The 13,568-nt window shown below is 49.6% G+C and overlaps 3 long non-coding RNA genes across 4 annotated transcripts; 1 reads left to right on the top strand and 2 right to left on the bottom strand.

The window, feature by feature from the left end:
* Nucleotides 1-507: 507 nt before the first annotated feature.
* On the bottom strand, nt 508-5,349 carry LOC122483742. Its single transcript, XR_006297464.1, has 3 exons — nt 2,900-5,349; nt 1,574-1,818; nt 508-743 (listed from the first exon to the last, which is right to left on the bottom strand). It is a non-coding gene; the product is annotated as an uncharacterized LOC122483742 (long non-coding RNA).
* Nucleotides 5,350-5,749: 400 nt separating this feature from the next.
* Nucleotides 5,750-7,322, top strand: LOC122482699. The gene is made up of 2 exons (XR_006297218.1): nt 5,750-6,599; nt 6,861-7,322. It is a non-coding gene; the product is annotated as an uncharacterized LOC122482699 (long non-coding RNA).
* Nucleotides 7,323-9,731: 2,409 nt separating this feature from the next.
* LOC122482698 lies at nt 9,732-11,693 on the bottom strand. 2 transcript variants are annotated; one of them, XR_006297217.1, is made up of 3 exons: nt 11,597-11,693; nt 10,729-10,937; nt 9,732-10,109 (listed from the first exon to the last, which is right to left on the bottom strand). It is a non-coding gene; the product is annotated as an uncharacterized LOC122482698 (long non-coding RNA). The 2 variants fall into 2 exon arrangements; XR_006297216.1 differs by having other exon boundaries at nt 11,541-11,651.
* Between the last annotated feature and the right edge of the window lie 1,875 nt (nt 11,694-13,568).

Here is a 13,568-nt window from a genome sequence, read left to right as displayed (position 1 = left end):
AAAAGCTTGAAAATTACTTGTGCCATCAGTCTGGTTTGCTTTCTTTCTTGTACTCTGCCACTGCCATGGGGACATGCCTGGGCTGGCCTAATGGAGAATGAGCGACATGTGGAGTGGAGCTGAGTGGCCCCGACTGTCCCAGCTGAGACAGCCTCCATCACTCAAAGGCCAACCAAAGTGTAGGCATGTTAGTGAGCCTTGCCATAATCAGCAGAACCACTTAGCTAACCATCCCAGATGGGTAAGCAATAGGTGCTTATTGTTGTATACCGCTGAGGTTTCGTGATTGTTTCACGATGTTATTGTAGCAATATATAACTGATCGAATCGGCATACAGGAAAGAGCAGATCCTAGGAATTGGGCAGGCCTAGGTTTGAATTGCAGCTCTGCAATTTGGCATGCATTTCTTTTTGAGACTAAATTTTCTGATCCTTAAAATGAGGTATTAGTCCTGCCCTCATAGGGTTACTGGAAGATTAAACACGAGATTAAACACAAGATTAAACTGGAAGATTAAACACAAGATTAAAATAAATAAAGCCCTTGGGACACTGTGGATCGTAGTTGGTGTCCAAAAAATGGTGGCTTCTCACAGTGATGCTCCCAATCACCTCTGGGGCTCTGGTGCTCAGATCAAGGACTGTCCAAATGTGAAGCCGGAAATTTCACATCAACTCAAAGGTACAACGAAGGCCAGATGGCTTGGTGCTTTGCTGACAATGACGTGCATCTTCCCTGAATCCTCCATTGCAGTATATTGAGCAGCACAGGATGTAAAAAAAAAAAAAAAAATTACTTAAATTGAGGGCACTGAAAATGAAAGGCCAATCTAACATTTTCCTTTGGGCTTGTGGGTTAGCCAAACAGAGGGTAGTGAGATGGGAAAGGGGTGTTGCTTTTGCCCCGGGGATGGGTTTGGTTCAGATCAACTCAAAGCACTAGTGGGTGCAGAGGCCCACCTGGTAAAGTTTGCCCTGATGCTCGCTCGTGCCCTCCCACCTGTGCACGCAGTTTTGATGACAGATCATTCAAGAAATGTGAATATTTCCCTAGGAGGTTTTGCTTTGTTGCTTGGCCTTCTTTTTTGAGCCCTTTCCCTTCCTTTGAAGCCATTGTCTAACCGACATGACAAATGTACTCAGCTAAGCTCATGGCTAATTATCTCAAGGGGGAAAGAAAAATAAAACCAACCCAAGGTTGAAATTCAGGGCCATTAACTCTGTAAACTCTTAGAAGTTGTGAGATGCTCATTGAAAATTAAAAAAAAAAAAATCATACACATTCAAGGAATAATTTTTTTGCTAAACAGAATTAACTTGGGACATTTTCTATAAAATCGAGCTCTTTTCCTCTCTCCCTCTTCACTCCTGCCCTGGATAGCTCACTTCTCTTTATCTTCTCTGGTGGTGGCGATAGGGTGGCCACAGTTAAACGCACCGGGCTCTGCCTCATTGTGCGACCTTGGATACATCACATGGAATCTCTGAGCTCTAGTAAAATGACAGTTCTGTAAGATTTATTTACAAATATATTTTTAGAAGCATAAAATAAGAATTTGTTGTTATTTCTTACAGTTCCACGGGTTGACTGGGCTCATCTGGGAGATTCTTTCTTGGGATTTCTCAAGTGGCTGCATCAGGTCGTGGTTAGAGCTGGAGTCACCTGCAGGCTCCATGGGGCTGGATGTCCAAGATGGCGCACTCTCAGGGCTCGCAGTTGATGCCATGAGCTGGGAACTCGGCTGGCCCTGGCAAATGGAGTACCTCGACCTGGCTTCTCCACGTGGTTTGGGCTTCTCATGGTGTGATGTCTGAGTTCTGAGAGGGAACATTCCAAGATCAGGTGTTCCAAGACACCCCACATGGAAGCTGCAAGGCTCCTTAGGATTTAGACTTGGAAGTACCAAGATACCACTTTTGTTGCATGATTTTGTCTTTTTATGCTAGAATTTGATGATTTCATGACCTGGATCCTCTGTCCTCTGCTACTGAATCAGATAGTAGTTCATGATGCCGAGCAGAGAGCCAGCTGGGCCTGGGCACAGAGGGGGCTGCGTCTCATGCTAAAGGTGTACGAATATAATGACTGCATCGTTCCAATTATCTGGGAAGGGAGCTCAGGGTAGATTGTCATCTACCAGCCCCTGCTGCATTCTTTCTGTGCCCACCCCCGGGTTCTGAATCTCTGCCCCTCACTCCACCTTGCCACTCCCCTCCCCTCCCCCACCCCGCTAGGTACAATTACAATGTTAGGCATGTGATAGGCACATAAGGGTGAGAAAGAGAAGATACAGTTCCTGCTTGTTATCTAGATGAGAAGACAAACTACGGAGGGAAAAGATTGCTAAGCAGACAGAGAGTGCTGGAAGCCAAATCAGTGTCAAAGTTAGCAAGTGCTAACGGTGTGTGGGGGAAGGAGAAATGGGGGATGAAGGAGGGAAGGCTTCCTGGAGACAGGAACACAGCAGCTCAGGAAGATAAAGGAACTTTACTAAGGGTGCACAGCTTGCTAGTGACCCAGTCAGGATTTGAACCCAGGACTACCTGCTTTCTCAGCCCAGTCCCTTTTCCACCACAGCAACTGTGAGCTAACTTCAGCTGCTTCCGCTGGGTTTCCCAGTGCCCTCCCCTGCTTCTCTGAGGCTCCTGGCAGACTAAGGGTGTTGCTTTTCTGCACCATTTATTGTAATGACTTCAATTAAACCATCTTGTGCTGGATCAGTGAGCAGCTCTAGGGAATCGATGAGCAAGGCTGGCTACCAGAAAAGCACAGTCTCCTCCCCTTGTCCCTGCCAATCCCAGGGCTGTGCTCCTGTCCCCACACCTGGGGAGGACTCAAGAGAGGAAAACGGGGGCCAGGGGGCAGGCACAAAGAGACAAGGAAGCAGGTGTCTATTACCTTCTGGACATGGAGGGTGCATGGCCGGCCCTTGGGTGCTCATCCTCCCTGGTGCTGCCTGCTGCCTTCCTCTGGTTAATTTGGATTTGCAGCAGCATCTTCAGGATGATGGGCTGTCCTCACTTGTCTGTCTTCAGTGCAGGCCCAGTCGGCAATGAACCCAGACCCCAAAGGAGAGGGGCCTTTTCCTCACTTGCTACCTGACCTTGGTCAAGTTGCCTCCTCTCTCTGTTCCTGTGGGAAGAACAGTAGGGTGGAAACTGAGACCGATCAGGCTGTTATTCTCTGTTTGTCCCTTCTGATGTAGGGTCTCCCCTTCTTTGACCTGCTCTGTGCCTCAGGAGGCTGACCCCTGTGAAACAAATCAATGGGCGCCCTTGCCAGTTGGCTCCAGTCTGGTCTGGCCACTGGCAGAGCGGATTGGAGGGTGGGAGGGGAGAGGGGAGCTGTTTGCAGCCTCAGGAGTCTCTAGCACCCCTTCCTGGGTTCTTTCATCCTGCCCATCTCTCTGTAAGTAGTCCCTCCTCACTGAAGTCTCTTCAGGTGACCCATTTGAGTTAGGATCTGCTTCCTGCAGGGACACTGATGCAGCCTCTCAAGGCCCCATCCAACTCCAAAATCTGATGGGCTCGTGAGGGGGAAGATGCTAGGATCTGGCTGACTCTCAGGGCCCCTCAACGTGGGTTCTCCTGTGATGGGGGTGGGGGAGGGGGCGCCCAGGCTGAGGCATCCCAGCTCCTCCAAAGCTTTTCCTTCTCTTCCTCCAGCCTCAGCAACCAGGGCCTCAGCTCAGATCCCCTTCATATGCTTCTCATCTTCATGCAGCTTCATTGCAGTGTAAGCTACGTGCACTGCCCTGCACCCACTGGGGGCAGTTAGATGGGTGCCCATCCTTGTGGCTCAGGTCTGTCTCCAGCTGGCCTCCAGCCTTCATTCTCAGGCCTGTGAAATCACAATCCTCGGGTCACATATGTCACTCACGGCTCATGAACCTTGACTGGCACTTCTGTGCCTTGAGGCCAAGCCCAACCTCCTTTGAGTAACATACGAGGCCTTCATGACCTGGACTGGAATGCTCCAGGCTCGGCCACCACCACTGCCCATGGATGTTCTGGCCACAGGGAACTTCTTGAGTCACTCTTGCCAAGCTCTCTGCTTTTGCACGAGCTGTTCCCAGACCCGAAGCACCCTGCATCCTTACATCGTTGGTCCTCAGTGTCCCTCTGTGCCTCACAAATCCTCTTTGCTCTCGAGCATCCAACTGAAGCATGGTCGTCCCCCCTCTCCCCGGAGGTCTTCTCTGATGGCCAGTGTGAGCAGGGCCCCATCCCTGTGCTTCTAGCCCATTGAGGGTGTTTCTGCTATTACACTTATCCTGAACCATAAATGGTGTCTGTCTCTCTTATTAGAGTGTGATCAGAGTCTGCCCGTCATATCTGCACCCCCAGCTACTAATTCCCTATGTGGTACATCATCCATCATTCATTCATCCATTCAACAAATGTTGAGTGCCTGCTATAAGCCAAGCACTCCTCTGGCATGGGGGTTAGGGAGTGTACAAGACAGGTGTTCTAGTCATTGAGCTATTGCCTCCAGCTCCAAATCTACCTGTTACACTCTGCTGTGTGACACTGGGTGGGGACCCTACGAACCGTTTCTCCGTTGTCGCGGGGCTTCCTTTTTCTGCCAGCAGTGGCACTAGAGGGAGGCGGAAGGCAGGAGGCCGAAGTAGGGACCTGCCCCATCCTCGTTTGACAGCTGGATCCCATCACAATTGCCCTCGAATTGGCCCTTTGTCCTGGTGGCAGCAGCTGGTCGGTGCCTCGCTAGAGGGGCGGGGCCTCAACTCTGCAGGCTCCTCCTCCGAGCTCCTGGAATCCCATAATCCCACCGTTTCTTATGGTTGCTACCTCCTCAGGGCTCCCTTTACATTTTGTCTCCTTCTTATAGGTCTTTAACTGATGTCTTTCGGTGAATTATCGCCATTGAAGTATCTAGCACAATTCCTGTTTTCTTAACTGGACCCTGATTGATGCAGTGGGGAAGATCCCTGGTCTGTAGGCCCCAAACCAAGTTGAAAAACCTTTCACCCCAAACCGGTGAAAGGGCAAATGGTAAAAGGTATTGTGATGAAAAAGAAGGCAGGGCAATGCAGGGAGCCTGGGCTGTTTTCGATTGGGTAGCCAGGGAAGGGCTCTCCAAGGTGACACATAAACAGAGAGAGAAAGGCTAAGTTTCCCACCCACGCAAACAGCCGGGGAGGAACGTTTCAGGGAAAGGTACCAGCCAGTGCAAAGGCCTTGTGGAGGGAGGGAGGGGTGCTGTAGACCATGAGGTCAAGGCAGGGGCTAGAGCGTGTGGACCTTCTTAGCCATCAGACTTTTTTTTTTTGTTTTTGATTCTGAATGTGTCGGGGGTGCCTGGATGGCTCAGGTGGTTGAGCGTCCGACTTCGGCTCAGGTCATGATCTTGCCCTTTGTGAGTTTGAGCCCCACATCAGGCTCTGTGTTGTCAGTGCAGAGCCCCCTTCAGATCCATTGTCTCCCTGTCTGCCCCTCCCCGGCTTGCATGTGCCCCTCCCCCCCCCAAATAAACATTAAAAAAAAGTAAATTCTGAATGTGTTGGAAAGCCTTTGGAAGGAAAACATGGGAAATGACAAGATCTGACTTACATTTTTCAAAAAATGCTTATTTTGGGAGAGAGAGAGAGAGAGCACATGAGTGGGGGGAGGGGAAGAGAGAGAGAGAGAGAGAGAGAGAGAATCCCAAGCAGGCTCTGCACTGTCAGCACAGAGCTGGATGGGGGGCTTGATCTCACAAACCATGAGATCATGACCTGAACTAGAATCAAGAGGTGGACGCTTAGCCGACTGAGCCACCCAGGTGCCCCAGATCTGACTTACATTTTAAAAAGGTCTCTATGTCTGTTGAAGAGGGGACAGTCTGCAGGGTGCAAGCACAGAAGCTCTTGTTCTTCCAGAGCAGGAGACAGGTGCCTCCCAAGGACGAGGGCACTGATATCCAGAGAGCTCACAAGACTTTTCCTCAGTCGCAAGTTTTCACACTTTGGGCTCCTAGATAGTTTTCCTTTGTGGCTACCCATTCTCTAAGTAAGGTGGACTGATGGAGCTCCAGGAAGAGCATCTCAGCCTCACCTGGGAAGAGGGCAACACTTCCTGGGGAGCCAAACACATGCTCTTAACCGTGTTCCTGCTTTGTGGAAAACCCCGTGGCACCGCCTCGTGGATCATCCAGGCTGTGCTTTCCTGGTCAGTTGTAATAAGGGATGGGAGCGCCTAAAAAGAGAACAAGGCTCCGGAGGGACTTCTGTAGACGCAGGCATGAGTGAGGAAGTCCTAAGGGTTACATTCTTCTCCTTTCTTCTCCCGGTCTGTGCAACAGGTCCTTTTGACTCTCCCTCAAACCATTTCCTGACTCTGGTCACTTTTCTCCAGGGCCACCAGGAAGCACACCTTCAGGAAACACCATTTCTGTTCTAGTCCAAAGGGCACCATCCACCTGGACCAGAATGTGAGATGCCCTTTGGAGTTGCACAGAGGTCCTGCCTCTTTCCACCTGCACTGCTGTCACCTTGGCCCGGCCGCCACCCTCTCACTGTATTTCTGCAGCTGAGACCTAGGCCTTATGCAAGGGAAGGCCCAGGCCAGGAGGGGCCTCACAGCAAGAGTGAAGGATGCCGGTGAGGTTTGGGGATTTACCTTAAACAGGCAGTAGGGGCATTCCGGGTAGAAGGCGGGGGGAGGTCCCTTTCTAAGTAGGGGTGGGAGTAAGAGAAAAAGATTTCTATATGCTTCAGGCCAATAGGTCTGTGCTTTATTGAAACAATCCTTCCTCCTGTGAATAATATAATCTGACATTTAGGGGGATGGGAGGAAATGGCTGGATGGGTCCCCGGAGCGCCGCTGACGTGATTTCAGCCGTTAGCATTTTTTCTCCACAGCTTGGACAAAAGAGGAGGGTGGAAGACTGGATGCCACTGAGAAGCCCTTCCATGCCCAGGAGCTGGTGCGGCATGAACTTTGGGAGGCCCCAGAGCCTCTGACCCCCCCCCTTGTAAACCAGCCCCATATTCTGATTGGCTGTCTCTGCCTGCCTCGGTTTATTCTTCTTACTGATCGACCACCTCCTTCCGCCGTGTCAGATCTCTGTTCCTACTGGGCCAGTCCCCCCACCTGCCACAGGGTCACCCGGGATGGCCTGGGTTCTGCAAGGCCTCGACGGCTTGCCTCTTGCCACCATCAGATTCTTCCTCATTAAACAAATGAATCACAATCCTAATTAATTTGAGCAACAGAATTTATGTAACTACTCCCAGCAGGATGTCTGCTCTCAGTCGGTAGCAAGATTAATTCCTCTCTCTGGGAAATTCCAGCCGTGCTGGTCAATAAAGCTTTAATGATGACTGAAATCTCCCATCTGTCTCTGCTCAGGGCAGGTAACCCCTGCTAACCAGACACCCAGTGGGCTTGAGGCAGTACCCCAGACACCGAGAAGACAAGGACAAGAACTGCCCGGCCTAGATGGGTCCTGAGCCATGTAGAGCTCACAGTAGGTGTTCAGTTAAGGATGGGGGACTGCCCATTCCAGGGATGTTCTGAATCTCTTAAAGCCCACAGGAGGTGTTCGATTCGATTTATGGAATGAACAAAAGAGACTGTGTGTTGCTCAGGTCCTTCGTGAAACAGCCTCAAGCTCCTGAACTGCAACCAAGCCCCTCTCTGGCTCTTTCCACCATGTACTCCCATTACTCCCCATGACCATACCCACGTCAGTCTTTTTCACTATTTCGAACTTTCTGGACTCAGAGACTTGGCTCTTGATGCTCCCTGCCCTTGAACTGTGCCAACCCTTTCTCTCCAAAACAGGCCCCACGCTGGCTGCATGGGAGGGAAGCGTAGTGAAGTGGAAAGTCTTCCGGAATTAGTTCTAATTCTGGCTCTGCCACTTACTCCTTGTACTTCACCTCTCTGTTCTTAACCTCTCCCTCCTTTGTGAACCACATGAGGTACTTAGGAAGATTAAGTAAGAAAACAGTGCAAATGTATCGCCTGGTACTTGGCTCATTTAATGTCAGGCAATGGTGACACAGCAGCACTCAAGACAAGATTCCTGCTCCCAAGGAATTTAATTTCTTGGAGACAATAAGCAATAAAGCAAATATGTAAGTTTAATTAGGTGCTCAGAGAAAATAAAAGAGAAAAAGTGTTATGGAAAGTGACTGAGGGGACCTCTCTGAGGGGATGCCATTTTTGTGGAGACCCAAACGCCAGCAGGAAACAAAACATGAGGATCTGGGGGCACGGTGTTCCAGAAACAGGGAAAAGCAATGGCAAAGGCTCTGGAGATACAAGTGACCTTTGTTTGATTAATGGGCTGAGGTTCTGGAGGATTGAAGAGCTTGCCCAGTTACCCAGCTGGGAGGTAACCCAGCTGGGATCTGAACCCGCGTCTTTGGGCTTCAAGCATGGAGTGTTTATCACTGTGGCACAGAGAAAGGGTAAGAGAAAGGAAGAGTGAAGGGGGATGAGATAAGGTAGAATGCCTCTTGTCTTGTCCTCCATCAGATCTAAATCTGTGTCTTCCTGCGAACCTGCAGGATTGTAAGATCTTGGTTCCCATTAGGAACTTCCACCCCCACTGGCCCAAGGTGTCATGGCGGGGACCACCAGCCTTATCGGCTTCCTCAATGGCTCAGTGCCAATCCTTTCTTCATTTACGACCGAGCAGAGCCAACTACTTTTGCGTTTTTTTTTTCCTGATTATAATACATGTTCATCGTAGAAAACAAGAAAGGTATAACAAAGTAAAAATCAGCCATAACTTCCACCTTTTCAGGAATTTTTGGTATTTATCCTTGTGATCACTTCTACGCACACAGATGCTTTATATAAGATTATGAACATAGTGCACATACAGTTTCAGAATTCCCTTTTTCCTCTTGTCATGAAAAAATGTTTTCTTTTTTTGTTTGTTTATTTTATTTTTTTCAATGTTTATTTGTTTTTGGGACAGAGAGAGACAGAGCATGAACGGGGGAGGGGCAGAGAGAGAGGGAGACACAGAATCGGAAACTGGCTCCAGGCTCTGAGCCATCAGCCCAGAGCCCGACGCGGGGCTCGAACTCACGGACCGCGAGATCGTGACCTGGCTGAAGTCGGACGCTTAACCGACTGCGCCACCCAGGCGCCCCGTGTTTGTTTATTTTTGAAAAAGAGACAGCATGAGCAGGAAGCAGGGGCAGAGAGAGAGGGGGACAGAGGATCAGAAGCAGACTCTGCACTGACAGCAGAGCTTGAACTCACAAACTATGAGATCATGACCTGAGAAGAAGTTGGACACTCAACTGACTGAACCACCCAGGCACTCTGAAAAAAATGTTTTCAAATGCGCTTTTAACAGCTGCTTAATAGTTGACTATAAGGACCAACTGACATGTAACTATGTTAGGGTTTTTACTATTACAAGTAACACAATGATCCTTCTTACCTGTAAATCTTTGTTACATGATGTCCTACAAAGCAGGGGATATGTCCCCCTACCCAAGTGCTGTGTCCTGTGCTCAGCGAAACCGTCTTCTGTTAGGGGAGCAGGGGCCTCTGCCCATGAGCGTGTAGCACACTTCATGGTTGCTCTCTACTGAGAAATTGACACAGTCATGCTTTCCCCAACTTTCCCTTCACTCTCAACCTGTCCCTATCATTTTGGTCCCAGGAAGGATATGATGGGGGAAGAGGAGGAGAAGGAGGGGAAAATGCAATTTAATGGTATATTTTGAAACAATAAATACTGAAATGGTATTTAGACACAAGAATTCTATTTAACAATATTTTTATTGAGTAATCAACTGGCAGGAAGGTGAGGCCGACAGGGTCAGGGCCTGGCCTCAGTATGCCAGAGTCTAAAGGTGACTATGTTTTGCTTCTGTATGGGCCTGCCACGCGGTGGGCACGGGAGAAAGGAGTTCAGGGTTCTAATCCTTGGGGATATTGGGTTAGAATGTGGGACATCCATCTGTGGTAGGTCTGGAGGACACATCTGAAACCAAGGTGGTGCATAAGGGCATGTGAGGACCCAGGTTGCAGGGCAACATTCACTCCCACTAGGGTAGGGGGGTCTACTTCCTAAGACAGGTGCTCAGGTTAAGGCTCCTTCTTTGGATTACCACCATCCCCACATCTTCTCCAGGGTCCTGTTTAGCCTCAGAAAACAAAAGGGGAAAAAAGATCAAACCAGAAAGAAAGACACAAGAGAAGAGACAGTAAGGATAACAGAGTAAAAACAAGAAAAATGAGACAGAGGGAAAATGAGACACCCTCTGTGGGGAGACCGATGGTTTGACAAGTAGAAATCTTTTTGGTAGAAGCTTAAGCAGCAAGAGTTACTGTGGGTCTCGACAAACTTATTACACCTCCATAGCTAACAATTTCTAACTCACAAGGGCCAATGTCAAGTACTCACACCCTGTGGGGCAGAGAAATGGCTTTGCCAACTGTACTCACTAGAGACTATCACCCTAAACTGACTGGGGTGCCCGCCCTCTTGCTGAAAAGCAATTTCTCAAACTTTCTGGAAGCCAACTGCTTCTCAGTGGAGCAGACAATGGAGAGCCCATGCCAGGGAACAGCGCTTCCTGAAACATGCCTTAAGACCTCCTGAGTTTCTAGGGGAGGGAGTGAAAGGTGGAAAGCGGAGTGGATTAGAGTCAGCAGGTGGGAGGAGGGAAAGGCTGGACAGAAGGATCTGGGGATAAGAAGAGGAGTGAGGAGGCTGGCTGAAGGAGGAGTTCCACTTTCCTTACCCACACTCACCTCCTGCTGCCAGTTATTCTGCCTTCCCCCCCAGGCTGCAAGAAATGGGTTCCGGCATCCACTGGAAAAGCCCAACGGTCATTGTCAGCTTCTGTAGGTGGTGTTAGTTGAGACAAGATGGCAAATGCAGGGAACTCACTCTTATTGTGGGTACAGATGCTTGTTCGATATGGCCAGTGGGAAGTTTTCAAAAGGACCGATTATGGGAACTGCAGGAAAGAAACAAAACAACCCATACACGGGGTCGGGGTTAGGGGAGATTCTTCAATCTCCTTTAGATTCACCCCCAACCCTGCTTGAGTAGATGCTAGACAAAAATACGTCCTTTCTTTTGAGTCCACACTCAGAGAACCTTGTAGTAAGCAACTGCCACGGACCCTGATTCACCACCCACCCCCCCGCCACTTCCTGTGCCAGGGCCGAAAAGTATCCCTAGCCTGGAGGGCATCCCTCCTTCATTCCTTTTGAGTAGTCCCTTGGCTCTGGATCGTGGGAGTGCTTCTTCACCTCTGACCCACTGTCTTCCCTCATGTTCAATTAACTGGACTGTGGTTAGGACAGGCTCTCCCTTTCTTGAGGCAATTTGCCTTCCAACACATAAAAAAGAAAAAAGGATTTGAGAGATCATGGAGAACCAACCAACTCTTTGTGAAAAAGCAGCTGAGGACCAGGACCACGGGGAGACTGACCCTAGGTCACACCGTGAGGCAATGCCAGGGGTGGGGTAGGCTCTCTAATACTATCACTATTACTAAACCCCAGCATTCAGTTGAGGCTAAGCTTGTTTCCCTTCTTCTTCCAAGGCCCCGAACCTGCATGTAGGTCTAGGCAGACTTGACTGCCCCCTCCCCACTGCCTGCTTGCTCACGTTCCACAGCTCCCAGCAGCCAGGGCAGCACGTGAAAGGAACAGGGTGATCTCCATAGGCTCTAACAGCCAGGGAAACCACTCGCCTGCCCGCCAATCTGTTTCCTGTGAGGCAGTGCTGCTCATTGGCCCAGCAGAAGTGATTGACAGATCAGTAACCCAATGAATGATGAGTCTGGGTGGGGCCGGTGGCAGTTACCCGCCAGTTCCCTCATCTGGAGACTGTAGGGGAACGGTTGCTGCAATATCGGTTAAGCCATTTTTCATGCTCAAAATCCAGCGTCGTTTTAGTAGAGCAAGAGGCAATTTTCTCCCTCAAAAGAAGGAATGTATTTGGGGGTCTAAAAATCCAAAATGAATCTTCCAAAAGAATGTGGTTTTGCCATAGCGAATGAGTCACTTTAGTAAAGGGGGACTTGATTAGTTACCAAATTGGTGGGAAAATGAGCGGGTCAGAGGGAGTAAAGGTGGCTGGGAGTGAGGACACTGGTAGCCCTCAGAAAGCCAGGGTTTAAGGTGTCTTTTGCAGCTTTTGTAGAATGTGAAAAGCTGAGGCTATTCCTGTGGCCTGAATAGGTTCTGGGACCTAGGTGAAATGATGGGGTCACTGCTGGGGACCCTAAAGGCCCAGGGGATAGGGACCAGGCTGGCAGGCACATGAGGCTGTACTGTTACTGCACATGGAAATGGTCTCTCTGCAAAGGCTTGGAAGTAAGAGTTGGCTTGGATGGTAAAATGGAGGCCTGGACTGTGAAATGACTCCTTAGAGTATGTAGGGTTGGTTGGAGCTCAGGATGGAATGGCCCATCCTCTAAAGGTACAACCACAGAAGATATGGCCTCTGGAAGAGTGGCAGTGGGTCACCACGTAGCTTTTTAGAAGAAGGGGAGTCAGAGGTGAAGAGAGAGACAGGGAGTTAAAAGAGATGGAAAATGTGGCAAAATAAAAGAGAGTCTGTGGAAGGGATTTATAGCTGGCATCCCAGAAACGCCGAGCAAATACATGCTTGCCATATAGTTGTCCCTCAGTAAGTGCTAGCTATTATTATTGCCCCTCTTGGAAGGCCGAGCGAGAGGCTGCTTGAGTCCAGTCGTTCACATGGAATCAGAACTGAGAGAAGGAAAAGGGAGCCAGGAAAATAGGCCATTCCAGCTACTTTCTCTGGCTCCCCTGTAATTATGAGAATTGCACAAGCTACCCCTCCACTGGGGGATGAGAAGGGAGGATTGAACTAAAGAATAAGGGTGTTGGTAAGTGCTGGAGCTAGGAGCCCAAAGAATGGGCTGTAGGAGTGAGGAGAGATTATCCTTCCCCAATCGATCTTAAATAAGGCCTGATAGAAGTGAGGTCTGAGAGAGGGACATGCAGGTGAGAAGGAGAATGGGAAGTAGTGTGGGCAGGCACTGGGTGAGATGACAGCTCATTGCATTACAGCTGTTGTGGTTGCTGGGGGCAGGGCTGGGGGAGCAACGCACCTAGTCATCTCTCCTGGGCAAAGGGAATGGTGATAAGATTCAAGACTCCATTAGAAATTCCCATCCATCATTATCACAAGGGCCCACTTTCTCAAGGACCCCTGGTCTTTGAGGGCTGAGGGGGTGAGGCTCCCCAAAGAGGTCCTGAGACAAGAAAACCATTTTCTATTTGACAGGAAGGGTGCCCATCAATGGAGGCTGCTGAATACTCTGGAGAGTACATGGTGCCATTCCTAAAGGTTCTGAACAGAGAAAAGGAAGCACTCCATTTCTTTTGGTCTTTTCCTAGCCGTACAAGTTTCCGTGTTCCCCTTTATCAAGCCATTGAATCAGAGGCATTAGCTGGGGGCAGGGGGAGGTGCAGAGTGGGCAGCGCTGAGGTAGCTAAGAGAAAGTGATGTTGGAAGAAGAGTGAAGGATGCTTTTGAGTCCCCAAATTACCTCTAGTGTGCTGAAGGGTGGGGGAACCTGCTGGCTCACAACTCAAGTACCAAGACA

Source organism: Prionailurus bengalensis, chromosome D1 (genome assembly GCF_016509475.1).
Source record: "Prionailurus bengalensis isolate Pbe53 chromosome D1, Fcat_Pben_1.1_paternal_pri, whole genome shotgun sequence".
Lineage (NCBI taxonomy): Eukaryota > Metazoa > Chordata > Mammalia > Carnivora > Felidae > Prionailurus > Prionailurus bengalensis.
Note: the sequence above shows the minus strand (reverse complement) of the source record. Positions and strands in the feature narration are given on the sequence as shown.